The sequence below is a fragment of the Lissotriton vulgaris genome, chromosome 4_1, assembly GCF_964263255.1.
Source record: "Lissotriton vulgaris chromosome 4_1, aLisVul1.2, whole genome shotgun sequence".
Classification (NCBI taxonomy): domain Eukaryota; kingdom Metazoa; phylum Chordata; class Amphibia; order Caudata; family Salamandridae; genus Lissotriton; species Lissotriton vulgaris.
Genome location: NC_141691.1, coordinates 634,802,687 through 634,819,440, shown reverse-complemented (window position 1 = coordinate 634,819,440; position 16,754 = coordinate 634,802,687). Strand labels below are relative to the sequence as shown.

At 51.5% G+C, this 16,754-nt stretch overlaps 2 protein-coding genes across 7 annotated transcripts in view; one reads left to right on the top strand and one right to left on the bottom strand.

Moving 5' to 3' along the window:
• COA1 (cytochrome c oxidase assembly factor 1) overlaps positions 1-16,754 on the top strand; it is a 356,542-nt gene that overhangs the window by 4,867 nt on the left and 334,921 nt on the right. Inside the window, exon 2 of one of the 6 annotated variants that reach the window (XM_086964886.1) lies at positions 15,349-15,409. The exons of the other annotated variants lie outside the window; for them this stretch is intronic. The gene's annotated coding sequence lies outside the window, so the exon portion shown is untranslated. The remainder of the gene's footprint in view (positions 1-15,348; positions 15,410-16,754) is intronic. 6 annotated transcript variants of the gene reach the window in all.
• Positions 1-16,754, bottom strand: part of BLVRA (biliverdin reductase A) — a 274,998-nt gene that overhangs the window by 185,342 nt on the left and 72,902 nt on the right. The window lies entirely within an intron of this gene.

Sequence of the window (16,754 nt, the reverse complement as noted above, 5' to 3'; positions counted from 1 at the left end):
GAATTACTTGTCAAATATCCACGTTTTAAGTTGCTTTCTGAATGCTAGGTGGTTCTGAGTAAGGCGAAGGTGAGTGGGAAGTGAGTTCCAGGTTTTAGCTGCCAGGTAGGAGAAGGATCTACCTCCCATGGTGGTTTTGTTGATGCGAGGTACAGTGGCAAGGGCTTGGTTGGAGGATCGTAGCTGGCGGGAGGGGGTGTAGAAGGACAGTCGTGTGTTGAGGCATTCTGGTCCGATTTCGTAGAGTGCTTTGTGTGCGTGGGTTAGGAGCCGGAAAGTAATCCTCTTATTGACGGGGAGCCAGTGGAGGTTTTTCAGGTGACCAGAGATGTGTTCTTTACGCGGGATGTCTAATATGAGCCTGGCTGAAGCGTTCTGGATGCGTTGGAGTTTTTTCTGGAGTTTTGCGGTGGTACCGGCGTAGAGGGTGTTTCCGTAGTCCAATCGGCTCGTGACCAGAGCATGGGTGACTGTTTTTCTAGTTTCGGTGGGGATCCAGCGAAATGTTTTTTTGAGCATGCGAAGAATGTTGAAGCAAGATGAAGAAACGGCGTTGACTTGTCTGTTCATCGAGAGTGAGGAATCCAGGATGACGCCCAGGTTCCGTGCGTGGTCTGTCGGGATGGGTGCTTTTCCAAGGGATTCTGGCCACCAAGAGTCATCCCAGGCGGAGGGGGAGGTGCCTAAGATGAGGACTTCTGTTTTGTCTGAGTTCAGTTTCAGACGGCTGTGCTTCATCCACTCGGCTACTTCTTTCATTCCTTCGTGCAAGTTGGTTTTGGCGGTGGTAGGGTCTTTGGTGAGTGAAAGGATCAGTTGAGTGTCATCCGCGTAGGAGATGATGTTGAGATTGTGTTGGCGAGCGATGGCTGCAAGGGGGCTCATGTATACGTTGAAGAGGGTGGGGCTGAGTGACGATCCTTGTGGCACGCCACAGATGACTGCAGAGGCCTCTGACTTGAATGGTGGGAGGCGGACTCTCTGCGTTCTTCCGGTAAGCAACGAGGTGATCCATTCCAGTGCTTTTCCTTGGATTCCTACGTCTCTGAGGCGCTGTAGAAGGGTGCTATGACAGACTGTGTTGAAGGCAGCGGAGAGGTCGAGGAGGATGAGGGCGACTGTGTCTCCATTGTCCAGTAGAGTTCGAATGTCGTCTGTTGCTGCGATGAGGGCGGTTTCCGTGCTGTGCTTGGCTCGGAAGCTGGATTGTGAGGAGTCGAGGGATTTGTTGGTTTCGAGGAATGCGGTGAGCTGGTTGTTGACCGCTTTTTCGATAACTTTGGCCGGGAATGGAAGGAGTGAGATAGGGCGGTAGTTTTTGAGTTCGGTGGGGTCAGCTGTGGGTTTCTTCAGGAGGGCGCTGAGTTCGGCATGTTTCCAGCTTTCCGGGAAGGTTGCGGAGTTGAGGGAGCAGTTGATGACGTCTCGGAGGTGCGGTGCTATAATGGAGTCTGCTTTGTTAAAGATGTGGTGAGGGCATGGGTCTGTGGGGGATCCTGAGTGGATAGAGTTCATCAGACGGATGGTGTCCTCAGTGGAGATTGGCTTCCAGTCATTGAGGATGTTCAGGGGGGGGGTCCTGCAGGGGGTTGGGTGGGTTGGTCTTTGGGTCGGTTGTCGAAGCTGTTGTGGATGTCTGCAATTTTGTTGTGGAAGAATGAGGGTAGGGAGTCGCAGAGGGCTTGAGAGGGGGTGATGTCGTTGGAGTTGGCTGAGGGGTTGGTAAATTCCTTGACGATGTTGAATAATTCCTTGCTGTTGTGGGCGTTGTTATCTAGTCGGTCCTTGAAAGCGGCTTTCTTGGCATTCCGGATCAGTTGGTGGTGTATGCGGGGGGCGTTTTTGAAGGCGTCCTTGGTGCTGGTGGTTGGGTCTTTTTTCCAGGCCTTCTCCAGGGAGCGGCAGAGTTTCTTGGATTTCTTAAGATCATAGTTGAACCAGGAGGCCTTCTTGCTGCCTATTTTGATTTGTCGTTTTTTCAGTGGTGCTAGGATGTCGGCGCTGTTGGATAGCCATTGGGTGAGGTTGGTGGCTGCTTGGTCTGGGTTTGAGGAATGGGCTGGGGGGTTTTGAAGAAGCGATGAGGAGATCTGGTCGATGGTGATTTTGTTCCAGTTTCTTTGCAGAGTGGGTTGGGGGTGGTTGTTGGATGTGGGCTTGTTGTAGGCAAAGTGAACGCAGCTTTGGTCAGTCCAAAGGAGAGCTGTGGTGTGGCTGAAGGAGACATGTTTGCTGGAGGTGAAGATGGGGTCGAGTGTGTGACCTGCGATGTGGGTGGGGGTAGTGACAAGTTGTTTAAGTCCGAGGTTGGCGAGGTTGTCCAGAAGGGTGGTGGTGTTGCGGTCGTTGTTCTTTTCAAGGTGAAAGTTGAGGTCTCCCAAAAGGATGTAATCCTCAGAGGGGAGCGTGTGTGGAGTGATGAAGTCTGTGATGTCTTCACTAAATTGTGCGCGGGGTCCTGGTGGCCTGTAAAGGAGGGTGCCTCTGAGTGTGGTCTTGGGGTCGATGTGGATCTGGAAGTGAAGGTGTTCAGTGTTGGCGAGATTGACGTCTGAGCTGGTTGAGATGCGGATGGATTTCTTATGGACGATAGCGATGCCTCCTCCTGTGTGGCCGGTACGGTCCTTGCGAATGATCTTATAGCCTTCCGGGATGGCAATGGTGATGTCTGGGGCTGATGTGGCGTTCATCCATGTTTCTGTTAGGAAGGCGACGTCCGGAGAGATGGTGTCTAGTAGATTCCAGAGGTCGATGGCGTGCCTGTGGACCGAGCGGGTGTTGAGCAGGATGCATTTTTGGTGGTTGGGGTCGGATATCTGTTGTGTGTTCGTAGATGAGGAGTAGTTCTTGGTGCCAGCAAACTTGCAGGAGTTGCAGGAGAAGGGTCCATGGGTGTGTCCAGGGGCGGTTTGGACGCAGTTGAGGGAACGGCCGAGGTTAAGGGCTAGGAGGGTGGTGGCATCGTAAGTAATGCGGGAGGGGTGGGCATTACGAGGATCAGGGGCTCTGGCGCTGGGCGCGGTCCAGGCGCGGACGGGCTTACCTTTGGCGCACCTTCGGCGCGGCCGTAGCGCGTGGACGCTGCGCGTTGGGACATGTGCTTTAAAAGGATAGTGGAGGGGGCGGAGCGTGGGAGGGGCAGCAGGGAGGCGGGATCTGGGAGGGCTCACACAAGACGCTTGCCAGCTGAGTGGTCGCTCCCTTTGACTGTGGTATCGTTGATTAGCGCTTCCTGCTTAAATCTGTGTCATTTCAATCGCCTGCTGTGCGCTTTGGCTGTGGTATCGTTGATTAGCGCTTCTTGCTTAAAACTGTATAATTTCAATTGCCTGCTGTGCGCTTTGGCTGTGGTATAGTTAATTAGCGCTTATTGCTTAAAACTGTGTCATTTCAATTGCCTGCCGTGCGCTTTGTGTTCCGCTTTGATTGTTGCACTGCTCTGATTCCCAGCGCGACTTTCCGACCTGTAAAGTGTATTCCCCCCAAGCGCCCTCCATTTTGTTGTTGTTGTGCTCCTACCTAGCCCGCCCCGCCTCCCAGCTGAGACGCCCTCGCCCCTCCCCCCCCACTATCCATATATGACAGTAGCTCCCGCGCGCAGCGTCCACGCGCAGCGACCGCGCCCAACCCGCGCCGAAGGTGCGCCAAAGGTAAGCCCGTCTACGCCCGTCCGCGCCTGGACCGCGCCCAGCGCCAGACCCCCTGCCCCACGCGCTGCCCAGCCCCCCCGCATTACCTACGATGCCGCCACCCTCCTAGCCCTTAACTCCGGTCGCGCCCCAAACTGCGCCCAAGCCGCTCCCGGACACACCCATGGACCTTTCTCCTGCTACTCCTGCAAATTCATCGGCACCGACAACCTCTCCGCTACGACCACAACACAGACCCCTGACCCCAACCACCTACAATGCATCCCGATCAGTCCACAGACACGCCATTGAACTATGGAATCTACTAGACACCATCTCTCCGGACGTCGCCTTCCTAACAGAAACTTGGATGAACGCCTCTTCCGCCCCAGACATCACCATTGCCATCCCAGAAGATTATAAGATCATACGCAAGGACCGTACCGGCCACACAGGAGGAGGAATCGCTATCGTCCATAAGAAGTCAATCCGCATCTCAACCAGCTCTGACGCCAATCTCACCAACTCAGAACACCTTCACTTCCAGATCCACATCGACCCCAAAACCACACTCAGAGGCACCCTCCTCTACAGACCACCAGGACCCCGCGCAAAATTCAGCGAAGACATCACGGACTTCATCACTCCTCACGCGCTCCCCTCCAAAGACTACATCCTTCTGGGAGACCTCAATTTTCACCTTGAAAAGATCAACGACCGCAACACCACCACCCTCTTGGACAATCTCGCCAACCTCGGAATTAACCAACTGGTCACATCCCCCACCCACATCGCAGGTCACACACTCGACCCCATCTTCACCTCCAGCAATCATGTCTCCTTCAGCCACACTACGGAGCTCCTCTGGACCGACCACAGCTGCGTTCACTTCACCTACAACAAACCAAAACCCACCAACCACCTCCAACCAACTCTGCAAAGAAACTGGAACAAAATCACCACGGACCAGATCTCCGCATCGCTCCTTCTAAACACCCCAGCCCACTCTTCTAACGCAAACGAAGCCGCCGCCAACCTCACCCTATGGTTATCCAACACCGCCGACACCTTAGCACCACTGAAGAAACGTCAAAACAAACCTGCCAACAAAAAGGCCTCATGGTTTAACGATGACCTTAAGAAGTCCAAGAAACTCTGCCGCTCCCTCGAAAAGGCCTGGAAAAAAGACCCAACTACTAGCACCAAGGACGCCTTCAAAAACGCCACCCGCACTCACCACCAACTAATCTGAAAGGCCAAGAAAACAGCATTCAAGGACCGTCTTGACAACAACGCCCACAACAGCTCAAGGAATTTGCCAATCCCTCGGCCAACTCCAACGACATCACCCCCTCTCAAGCCCTCTGCGACTCCCTAGCCTCTTTCTTCCACAACAAGATTGCAGACATCCACAACAGCTTCGACAACCATCCCGGAGACCAACCCACCCAACCATTTGCTGAACATTCTCCCCCCGTGAACACCCTTAACGACTGGAACCCAATCTCCACTGAGGACACAATCCGCCTGATGAATTCCATCCACTCAGGATCCCCCACAGACCCATGTCCTCACCACATCTTCAACAAAGCAGACTCCATCATAGCACCGCACCTCCGAGACGTCATCAACAGCTCCCTCAACTCCGCCACCTTCCCGGAAGACTGGAAACACGCTGAACTCACCGCCCTCCTGAAGAAACCCACAGCGGACCCCACCGAACTCAAAAATTACCGCCCCATCTCGCTCCTTCCATTCCCGGCCAAAGTCATCGAGAAAGCTGTCAACAACCAGCTCGCCGCCTTCCTCGAAGCCAACAAATCCCTCGACTCCTCACAATCTGGCTTCCGAGCAAAACACAGCACTGAGACCGCCCTCATCGCAGCAACAGACGACATCCGAACTTTACTGGACAATGGAGACACAGTCGCCCTCATCCTCCTCGACCTCTCGGCAGCATTTGACACAGTCTGCCACAGCACCCTTTTACAACGCCTCAATAACATCGGAATCCAAGGAAAAGCACTTGAATGGATCACCTCATTCCTCACAGGAAGAACTCAGAAAGTCCGCCTCCCACCATTCAAGTCCGAAGCCACAGAAGTCATCTGTGGAGTACCTCAAGGTTCCTCACTCAGCCCCACCCTCTTCAACGTATACATGAGCCCCCTCGCGGCCATCGCACGCCAACACAACCTCAACATCATCTCTTACGCGGACGACACGCAACTGATCCTTTCTCTCACCAATGACCCCAGCACCTCCAAAACTAACCTACACGAAGGAATGAAAGAAGTTGCCGAATGGATGAAACAAAGCCGTCTGAAACTGAACTCAGACAAAACAGAAGTCCTCATCTTAGGTACTTCCCCCTCTGCATGGGACGACTCTTGGTGGCCGGAAGCCCTCGGAAAGGCACCCATCCCGACAGACCACGCACGGAACTTGGGCATCATCCTGGACTCCTCACTCTCAATGAATAAACAAGTCAGCGCCGTATCCTCTTCCTGCTTCAACATTCTTCGCATGCTTAGAAAAACATTTCGCTGGATCCCCACCGAAACAAGGAAAACGGTCACCCATGCTCTGGTCACGAGCCGACTGGACTACGGAAACACACTCTACGCAGGCACTACCGCTAAACTCCAGAAGAAACTCCAACGAATCCAAAACGCCTCAGCCAGGATCATACTAGACATCCCACGCAACGAACACATCTCCGGTCACCTTAAAGACCTCCACTGGCTACCCGTCAATAAGAGGATCACTTTCCGACTGCTAACCCACGCACACAAATCACTCTACGACATCGGACCAGAATGCCTCAACTCACGAATGTCCTTCTACACCCGTCCCGCCAACTACGTTCTTCCAGCCAAGCCCTCGCCACTGTACCTCGCATCAACAAGACCACCATGGGAGGCAGATCCTTCTCATACCTGGCAGCTAAAACTTGGAACTCACTCCCCGCTTACCTTCGCCTTACCCAGAACCACCTAGCATTCAGAAAGCAACTTAAAACGTGGATATTTGACAAATAATCCTCCTCTCCTCTCTAAGCGCCTTGGGACCCTCTGGGTATGTAGTGCGCTATATAAATTCTCTGACTTGACTTGACTTGACAAGTAAACACTCCACAAAATGGTAGCCCGGAAGCTGAATAATGCAGGCAGCAGGTAAATAAAATAATGCACAACAATAAATAATAATGCACAACGATACCAATATCAGGCGCTGCGTGTGTTTCAAGTGCGCTCAGTTAGGGCAAGCAGGCGGCAAAGAGCAAAGCGTCTGATAGGAGGCAGAGAGCAGGGGGAGCGATCGTTATGGACGGAGTCCAGACGGCCACAGATTGCAAGAGGACAGGGCGCGATAGTAGCACTCGTGGGTGGGAGGGGCAGCAGGGAGGCGGGATCTGGAAGGGCTCACACAAGTAAACACTCCACAAAATGGTAGCCCGGAAGCTGAATCGAAACTGATGCAAATCCGGAGTGCGAGTCAGGGAACAGCAGAAGTCGGAAAGACTATTCAGGCTAGATAACTTCCCCACAGTGAAATTGTATGCGCAAAGAAATGTTACCACAGGTGACTGAAACCAGGCGCTGAATGCGTTCTACAGGGCAAGCAGGCAGCAGGCAAATAAAATAATGCAGGCAGCAGGTAAATAAAATAATGCACAACAATAAATAATAATGCACAACGATACCAATATCAGGCGCTGCGTGTGTTTCAAGTGCGCTCAGTTAGGGCAAGCAGGCAGCAAAGAGCAAAGCGTCTGATAGGAGGCAGAGAGCAGGGGGAGCGATCGTTATGGACGGGGCGAGATTGCCCATCACTTTGGCAGGGACTGGGTCTAGTGGTGAGCCTGACTTGACCTTATTTAAAAGTGTCAAAGCTAAATCTGGCGTCAGCTCATTGAAAGAATTAAAGGAGCAATGTTGGAGGTGTGACATTTCTGACTGAGGACTAGGTGAAACGGAGACAAAAGAGTAAGATAGTTTAATGATTTTTTCCTGAAAAAAATCAGAGAGTCCATTGCAAAGAGCTTGAGTGGGGACGCACTGGGCTTTCAAGGTGGGAGGATTCACAAAATCCTTCACAATTGTGAAGAGAGTTTTAGAAGAATTCTCCGCCTGTTGAATAAGTTTTGAGAAGTAGGCTCTCATCGTGGAACGTTTGAGTTTTTGGAACTTGTTCAGGGCCGTTTTGTAGGCCAGTTTGGTAATGGGGTCATAGGCCAGGCGCCATTTGCGTTCCAACTGTTTGCACCTACTCTTTTCCTCACGCAGCATGGGGGAGAACCAAGGGACGGATGGGCGAGATCTGGAGGAAGTCAAGGGAGCTAGAGGGGCAATGGTATCTAGTGCGGAAGTAAGAACAGAGTTGTATCTAACAGTTTCCTTATTAAGATCTTCCGACAAATTGAATTGAAAGTGAAAACAAGAGTCGATGGACTCACACGTGACTTTGGTCCATTTGCGACCACTATCTCTGTTGATAGAGGAAGGGAGGGGCGGGGAAGGAATAGTGATTTCAATAGGGAGAAGGAAATGGTCTGACCAAGTGAGGGGTAGGAGAGGAAGAGAAGAGATGCCGGGATGATTCGTAAAAATAAGGTCAAGCGTGTGACCTGCTTTGTGAGTGGGGCCTTTAACTAATTGGGACAGGGTGAGTCCTTGTAAGGTTTCAAGAAGAGAGGAAGCTTGTGCACAAGAGGGATTGTCGATATGTAGATTGAAATCTCCCAGCACTGTAAAGTAAGAGTGTTTGAGGGAGATGTCCGCGATTGAGTGCAGCAGGGAGTTGAGAGAAGAGGAAGTGGCAGTGGGGGGATTGTAGACCAGGATGCCGGCAAAGATAGTGATGGCGGAATCCATAATCGTAAGATGCATGGCTTCAATAAGTCCAAGGTTAGGTATTTTTATAATATTCAGGATAAGGTGGGATTTCACAATAACAGCGAGGCCCCCTCCAGATTTGGAGTTGTCTCGATTGATACCTAGCAGTCGATAGCCAGGGGGAGTGGCCAAGTGTATGTCCGGTTTGGAAGAGTCTTTGAGCCAAGTTTCTGTAAGAAATAATATATCCCATTTGTGAATGTCCAGCGAAAGCCAAATGTCAGAGGCATGTGCAGGTAGAGATCTACAGTTTATTAAGGCTGCTTTTAAAGTAGCGGGGGGCTGGGGCTTCATAACTTTCAGAGTGTGAAGATTCCGCTTTTTAAAAGCGGGAATAGAGAATTTACACCGTGAGCAGGAATAAGTAGAAGTTTCTAGGCATTGGGGGTTACAGCAGGTAGTGGGGCTGCAGGCGCCGTGTCTTAATTGAATAAGCTGATTACTGGTCCAGGTAATTGTTGGGGGGCGAGAGGCAGGGGGTATGGCGCTAGGCGCGGGTCCGGCACGGACGGGCGCAGACGGGCTTGCCTTAGGCGCGCCTTCGGCGCGCCCGCCCGCTGCGCGGGCGGGATAGCCTCTTGCTCTTATCCATTTCTGGGTGTGGGTGGGAGGAGGGTGGGAGGCGTCCAGGAGCTGGAGCGCTACCCTGCCTTCCCCCAAGATGGCGGTTCCGCGTTCTCCCAGCCGGCGAGAGCGCTGTGCTCGGCTGCGCCGGGGGATAGAGAGCAAGGTCAAGGAGGAATCTCGTCAGGTCAGGCAAAGAGGTCTTTTTACCGATTAAAAGCGCATCGGTTAAAATATATACAAATTTTAAAGGAATCAATCGTAATTACATCTGCACACCAGTATTAAATCACCATGCATACAGAGTTAAACTGGGGCCCACTGGTGGGCCCCAGTGGGAGCTGTAGCAGCGGCGGGCTCCTGGCTGTGCTGGCTTCCAAGGTTAAACTGTGCTATGCCCACCTGATGCCTATAGGTGTGTGTCTCTTAGACCGTGTGTCCTGGAAGGCTGTCTCGGCAGTAGAGTTTGGGCAATGACCCTCATGGCATCCTAGGTGAATCAAATGTGTTGAGCCACGGTGTTGGTGAATGTTTTACACTGTAGCCAGCTGCGCCTGCCCCCAAGCCTGCCACAGGCAGCGTTTGGATGCGGTGCTACCATCTAAGAGCTTTTGTCAGTCATTGTGGTGCTAATTAGCAGTGCTCTGCTCCGGCTTACTGAGGAGGCGGCATAAATGCGTGGCATTGCATTTCAGTGCGGTGATGCGGATCAGCACACTGAAATGTGTCTACTGCCTGATGCATGGTACTTGGCAGGGCTGTTCGTCATTTCTCACAAAGAAGACAGAGTATTGGTTATGGCTTCCACCACCAGTGTGGCATCTGAAAATTGCACTGATGCTGAAAGCCTTCCTGGCAGTACTTATGCAGTCTCACGTCACTGCCATAGCCACAAGCACATAGCGCCAGAATAAAGCGTACAAAGCAGCAATTGCTGAGAGGAGAGATTCAGTCAGGGATGGCATTTCAGCAAATATACCTACAGACAGGTGATGCAGGAAATTTCAATTGGTTTCAAAGGAGCATAATGAAGCTTCTTGTCTCAAGATCGAATGTCATATTATCCTTATTTTACCGCCTAAAAATTAGGCACAATTTGTTCCTTCATGATATTTCATTGGCTGTTGAGTTACTTGCTATAGCAAAACTGCTTCCCAAATTCCACAATGGCCACTGATTACTCTGCATAATTTTCAGTGGATCTTAGCTGTCTTCGGTCTTCTTGCTTCTTTCTACTTCCATGCTTTAGGGATGGAGCAGCAGTAACTGCAGGGTCGGAATTGGGAGATGCCTCATGTTTCTGTTGCAGAGGAGTCTTTGTGAGAAATTGCTGGCTGCGGCTCAGATTGCAGGTTCAGATGAGGTGCACATCTTCCCAGACATCAGGGTGTCATGCAGCTCCACTCCCTATACACCTGTCTTTTGTCAAATAAATAAAACAACAAATTGGTTCCTAAATTGCTTTACTGCCTCTTTCTTCAAATTTCAGATTGGGTCTTCCCAGCAGCAATAGTTGGTTTGGGGAATAATTGCACCTTAATTATGAATGATGGCTAAAAGTCAGCTTGTGCATAACTTAGGGACTGATTTTCACATCAAGCTATGGTTTGACGAGGCATGGCTTGCAGGCTGATGGCGGCGGACGCGTCAGCTCCGCGTTGGCCCATTTAATTATCCACTCTAACTACGGCCCTGGCCTCGGGAGTGCATCACGGAGACTCCAGCTGCGGAGTGAAGCCCTGGGGAGTTGATCGCCGCCCCTGCCTGGCAGAAGCGGGGCGTTTAACTGCAGCAATGGCCTCGAGAAGATTTCGGCTGAGGCACTCAAGAGCCGAGTGGAGAGCCGAGTGATAGCAGCCGGCCGCGCTACCGAATGATTCTGGGTGAGAAGCCCTGCAGCCCGATTGGCGGAGACCGGGAGGTGGGGCTGGCATTGCTTTGAGGAGGACACGCTTAGGAGTGCTACAGGGTCCCTGCGGCGCTGACGACCATGGCGGGTCCCTGGTGAGATCAATGGGGAAGCTCATGCGCAATCAGGCCGTGTGACGCAGGATTATTGTACCCCGTGGTGGTGATCCTAGGCTTGGATCGTGTCGGACTAACCACCGCGCGGGAGGACCTTGGGCTGGACCCTGGATCGCTGTTGGTGTTTGCGAGTGAGTGATTTCCCACGCACGCTGGGGAGAGCTGGACGTTGAGGCTGGGGGGGACTTCCCTCCTCACCTTTCCCGTGGAATGCCTGTTAGCGCCGGCTGTTTGGGGAGCATACTTTGGCCCTGCGTTGCTGGAGACTGATCTACCAGGTGCCAGAACTTGACTGGGCAGCAGAGGAGCGGGGCGACCTGCGGCACCCGGGCGCTCTAAATTATTGACGGGGTGGCTGCTTGCTCTCTTGCCCGGAGCAACCTGCGAGCTGGGATCATTGTTGGCGCTGTTGAGGGGAGAGTACCCTGGGAGTCCTTGAAGCCCGGGCAATGCGGGCTACACAGAGTGCGGGTGAACTTTTGATTGACATTGATATAGTGCCTAGGGCGAAGGGGCACTGTGCTGAGTGAGGCGAGTGGCCTGGACTGGAGGGGGTGTCCTTGCCCCAGTCTGCACAATGGGGAAGCCTAGAGGGAAACAGGTGCTGGCCCAACCGTATCAGGATGAATTGGGACAGGAGGAGCTGCGACCGGCTTCGCCTGAAGTGCCTGTCGAAACGGGAGTGCAGCAGCAGCTGGCTCAAATACTCCAGGCTATCACAGACACAAGGGAGGCCTTTCACCGGGACATTGCTTCTGTGTCAGTGGGGTTGGGGCTGCTGCAGGCCAAGCATAGCAAGCTGGCAGATACAGTGGAGCAGGTCGAAACATCTCTGGCAACTCTTGGATCAACACTGAAATCCCTCGCTAAACAAGTGGGAGACGTCTCCAATTGGTTATTAGTGTTGGAGAAAAAGGCAGAGAGAGCTGAGGGGCGCAACAGGAGGAACAACATCTGTGTCTTGGGTCTGCTGGAAAGAGTGGAAGGGGCCAATATGGTCCAGTATCTGGAGGACTGGCTCCGAGACAAGGTGGCACTGGAGGGGCTGACCCAGTTCTTCACGCTGGAAAGGACTCACTAAGTTTCGGCCCGCCCCCCGGCACTGGGCCGACCACCACGTCCTGAAGTGGCCAGACTCCTCCATTATAAGGACAGAGACCTCCTCCTGCAGACAGCACGCACCTCTGGGCCCTATACTGTGGATAACAGCAAGGTTTCAATTTTCACGGACTATACGTTGGAAGTCCAACGACGCCGTGTGTCTTTCCTGGCCGTTAAGAGAGCTATGAGGAATGAGGGACTTCAATATTCTTTGATGTTTCCGGCCCGACTTCGGATCATCCTCGATTGCACAACGCACTTTTGTGATGACACGACAGAGGCATGGGACAGGCTCGAGACTTACAAAACAGGTCGGAGGCCGGCTGGGGAGCGTGCACTTTCGGAGCGGCTGCCTCCGCGCCGCCGGGGGTCACGGCGGCGCACTGCCACTCTGAAGACACCCAGCTCTTCCCAGAAGGAGAGGGAGAGGACTGAGGCGCTGCGGGCGGTGTCGGAACTACTCCAGGACCATAAGAAGTCATTGGGAGCTGGCACAGAGACTCCTGAGGACACGGACACCGATGTGTCCCAAACTAGTAGTTTACAGTTGCCACATGTCACACCAGGCACAGCTGATGAAATTGTTTGATGACTTTAATTCATGCTTGCTTAACCCGCTTTCCTTTACCGGCCCGATTGAGATGGTACCTGCCTTTGTGTCCTCTTGCACTGTACAGTTTATTTTATTGCTGTTGTATAATTCACTGGTCGCGGTGGGAGGGGTAGTTTACCTTATTCTAATGGTGGAATACCTTCCGGGGCTGGGGCAGAGATTACTAAATGAGGCACAAGCGTGTACTCTTGTTGAAGGTAACCACCAGGTTGCAGCCACTCTTTTCCATTGTTCCTCTGTAGCCACTAGAGGGAAGTTAGTTTCAGTGTAGTTTGGATGGGGGCTAGTTTCTTAGTGCCTGTCCTGGGGTGGGGGAGTTGGGGTTGTTCTTTAGGTTGTAAGAGAATGTTCAGGAGGTATTGGCATAACTTTCTTGAACGAGCTGTTCATGACCAGAGTGGAACAATGTGATGGGTTTGATATCTGACTTAAAATGTATAGCTTGGAACGTCAGGGGTATGCATACCATGTTACAAAGGCATAAAATACATGCTTACTTAGTGCGTAGAGGAGTCCAACTGACTTTCCTTCAGGAAACTCACATAGAGCAAAAAGAGGACGCAGCATTGCAGCGCAGGTGGAGAGGGCAGGTTTTTTGCATGACTTATTCTGCCTTTGCGCCGGGTGTATTGATATGGGTTCGGGAGGGAGTCCTTTCCAACCCACACGTCAACTAAAAGATCCCAAGGGACGTATATCCTAGTGGCGGGCCGGCTGAATGGCAGGGATGTGGTGCTGGGCAGTATATATGCTCCAAATACGGACCAATCGGCCTTCTTTACACAATTGTCTGGGAAATTCTCTCTATTTTTGACCGGTTCCGTACTCATGGGTGGGGATTTCAATTCTGTTACGGATGTAATGATTGATAGATCCCATCCCCCTCTCCCTGATGCACCTATCCATCACCTCTCAAGGATCAGGCGGGATTGGCAACATAGATGGGGATTAGTAGACACTTTGAGGGCGCACCACCCAAACTCTCGGGATTATTCCTTTTTCTCTGCACTACACGACCTCCATGTTCGACTGGATGCAATGCTTTGCTCTCCTGACATACACGCAGAGGTACAGCACAGCGAATATCTCACCAGAAAGCTGCCAGACCATAACCCCTTGCTTTTAGGCGTAAACTTGTTACTGGGGCGCTCCAAAATCCCGACATGGCACTTAAGCCCAGAGCTATTGGAGGATCAGGCATTTCGGGAGGTGGTGGGGACTGGCATTGCTAATTATTTTCGGGACAACACTGGTACCACCTCGTCCATAGCAGTGGAATGGGATGCTTTTAAGAGTGTAATAAGAGAGCATTGCATTGCGCATAAGCTGGGAGTACGTAGAGTATTATTGCAGGATTTAGAGAGGGCGGATCAGAGGCTGCGTGAAGTTGAAAGAGAGAGGCTTAAACACCCTGATCGACAACAAGCTTTAATAGCAGCGAGGGAAGAGGTTGCCATGCAGGTTGAACAGCTGCGCTGCTTTGACTATAAAAAATATGATATGCGTGCTCATGCAGAGCGCAATAAATCTGGGGCGTTATTGGCATGGTTAGCTAACCCAGCGCGAAGGGGGGAGATCATCCTGGAACTTCATGCTCCTGATGGAGATGTCCATTGCACGCAACGGGGAATTAATGACCAGTTCTTTGCCTAATATACTGATTTGTACCCGAGCAAGGTGGCGCCTAGCGAGGAGGCCATTCAGGACTTCTTGGAGGCGGCGGATCTTCTAGCGTTAGATAGGGAGGGGGCTGAGTTGAGGGTCAGGACATCACCTTAGGAGAGGTCCGTAACTATCAAGCTCATGGTCTGGAAAAAGACCCCAGGGGTGGACGGCCTGCCTGTGGAGTTCTATAGTACGTATGTCGATCTCGTGGCCCCTAGGTTGGTAACATTGTATAATACCGCAAGGAGGGCACACGTTTTACCTGCTACTACTCGTGAGGTGGTAATTATACCACTGCTAAAGCCAGGGAAACCTCCTCATGATAGGACGGCCTATCGCCCGTTGTCAATGTTGACTACGGATTATAAGATTCTAAGCCAGATTTTGGCAGTCTGTCTGTTCCCATTTATGGTCCAACTGATACATACGGACCAAGCGGGGTTTATACTGACCCGGAATACAGCCCAGAATGTACGGTGCCTTCTTAGTATCTTAGATGCTGATACTCACCACAAAGTCTCTGCTGCTGTATCGTCAATAGATATTGAGAAGGCATTCGACAGCTTGGAGTGGCCATAACTGTTTCAAGTTATGCGGCAATTTGGCCTAGGGGATGGTTTTGTGGATTGGACAGCTCTCTTGTATCGCCGGTCTACAGCGCGGGTAAAGACGGGTGGGACGATATCGGTTGCCTGTATCGTGGGTAGGGGAATAAGACAGGGCTGCCCCCTTTCCCCATTGCTGTTCGCCCTGGCCATGACGGGCCTACATTATATGGGGCTCCAAGTGCGCGAGCAAATTCATCATATTGCACTTTATGCTGATGATCTCCTTATGTTTTTGTCTGACACAGAGGGACCCTTCTTGGCATGAAGACTGTATTGGGGGACCTTAGCACGATTGCCGGCCTTAAGGTAAACTGTGAGAAGACTTGTCTGTTTCCTGCCGCGCCGACGACCGAAGGTTCATTTATTACACAGGGAATACGATGGAGCGGCAATGCATTACTTACCTCCGCACTCGTATTTACCATACCCAAACCGACCTATCGAGGGCAATGTGGGCAGGGCCATTAGGGGGCTTAAAGGTTGTATCGAGTTTTGGGGCACGCTTCCTCTCTCTGTAGCTGGGCGGGCGGCCCTTCTTAAGATAATAGCACTTCCAGGACTGTTATACTATTTTAGGACGCTACCTATTTGGATTCCAGCCTCTGTTTTTAAGCAACTTCAGTCGATGGTGGTTGGGTTCCTTTGGGCCAAGGGCAGACGGAGAGTGGCACTGAACACGTTGACGAGACCGAGATCGGAGGGCGGCTTAGCGGTCCCTGACTTTGAAGAGTATTATTTAGCTGTGCAGTTGCAGTGGCTTACTCAGACAGTAACACAGACATTTTGGGGTTCAGACGGCGTAGAGGGGAATCAGGTTAATAGATAGACGCTTTCAAGATTAATATTGCAGCTTTCGCTCTCGGCCTCCTCTCTCACTCGAGAGATGGGGACTTTTAAACTCTGCCGGAACATAAGTCAGCGGCGAGCACAAATAGCGCAGCCATTTGCCCCTGAGATCCAGCTGGCAGTGTGCACTGCTCTGCTGCATGGTGGTATTTGGGTGGCACTGACTGACTGGGCAGAGAGGGTTTTTTTTGTTGTTTTTTTTTTACAGAGTTTTATATAGCGTGAACTAGACCCGAACCGAATCGGGTATCAGAGCGCTTTACATAGCATCAGTTACGTTACATGAGGACACACATTCATTTTTTAGGCACGGGGGATTAAGTGATTTGCCCAGAATCACAGGAGGTTACCAAGACTCGAACCCAGATCCGCAGGTCCGAGGTCGAGCGCCCTAGCCGACGTATAGTGAGATAAAGTAAAGTAATTGAAGGAATTTCTTATCTTCAAAAGCAGTGGTTAATTACTGAATGCGCTGAACCAACTCCTCAATTCTTTAGGTTTTCCTGGAGACTCCAAACAACTTTAGGGGGTGGGGTTGGAGGGTCTGAGGGAGGGTGAAAGTCCATGAAAATTTCATATATTGACTTTTTTTAAAGAAAAGTATACATATATAATTTATGTACTTTAAAAATAAAAAAGAAAAGCCTAGTCTGGCAAATTAGCAATTTTCCTTTTACAAAAGCTGGGAAAAATAACGCAAGGCTAAGTTGCTGCACATAACACCTGTGCGTATAAACATCCTTTACAATAAAAGGAGATCAGCATACAAGTTGGAATAATTAATTACAAACAAATTCCAAACACA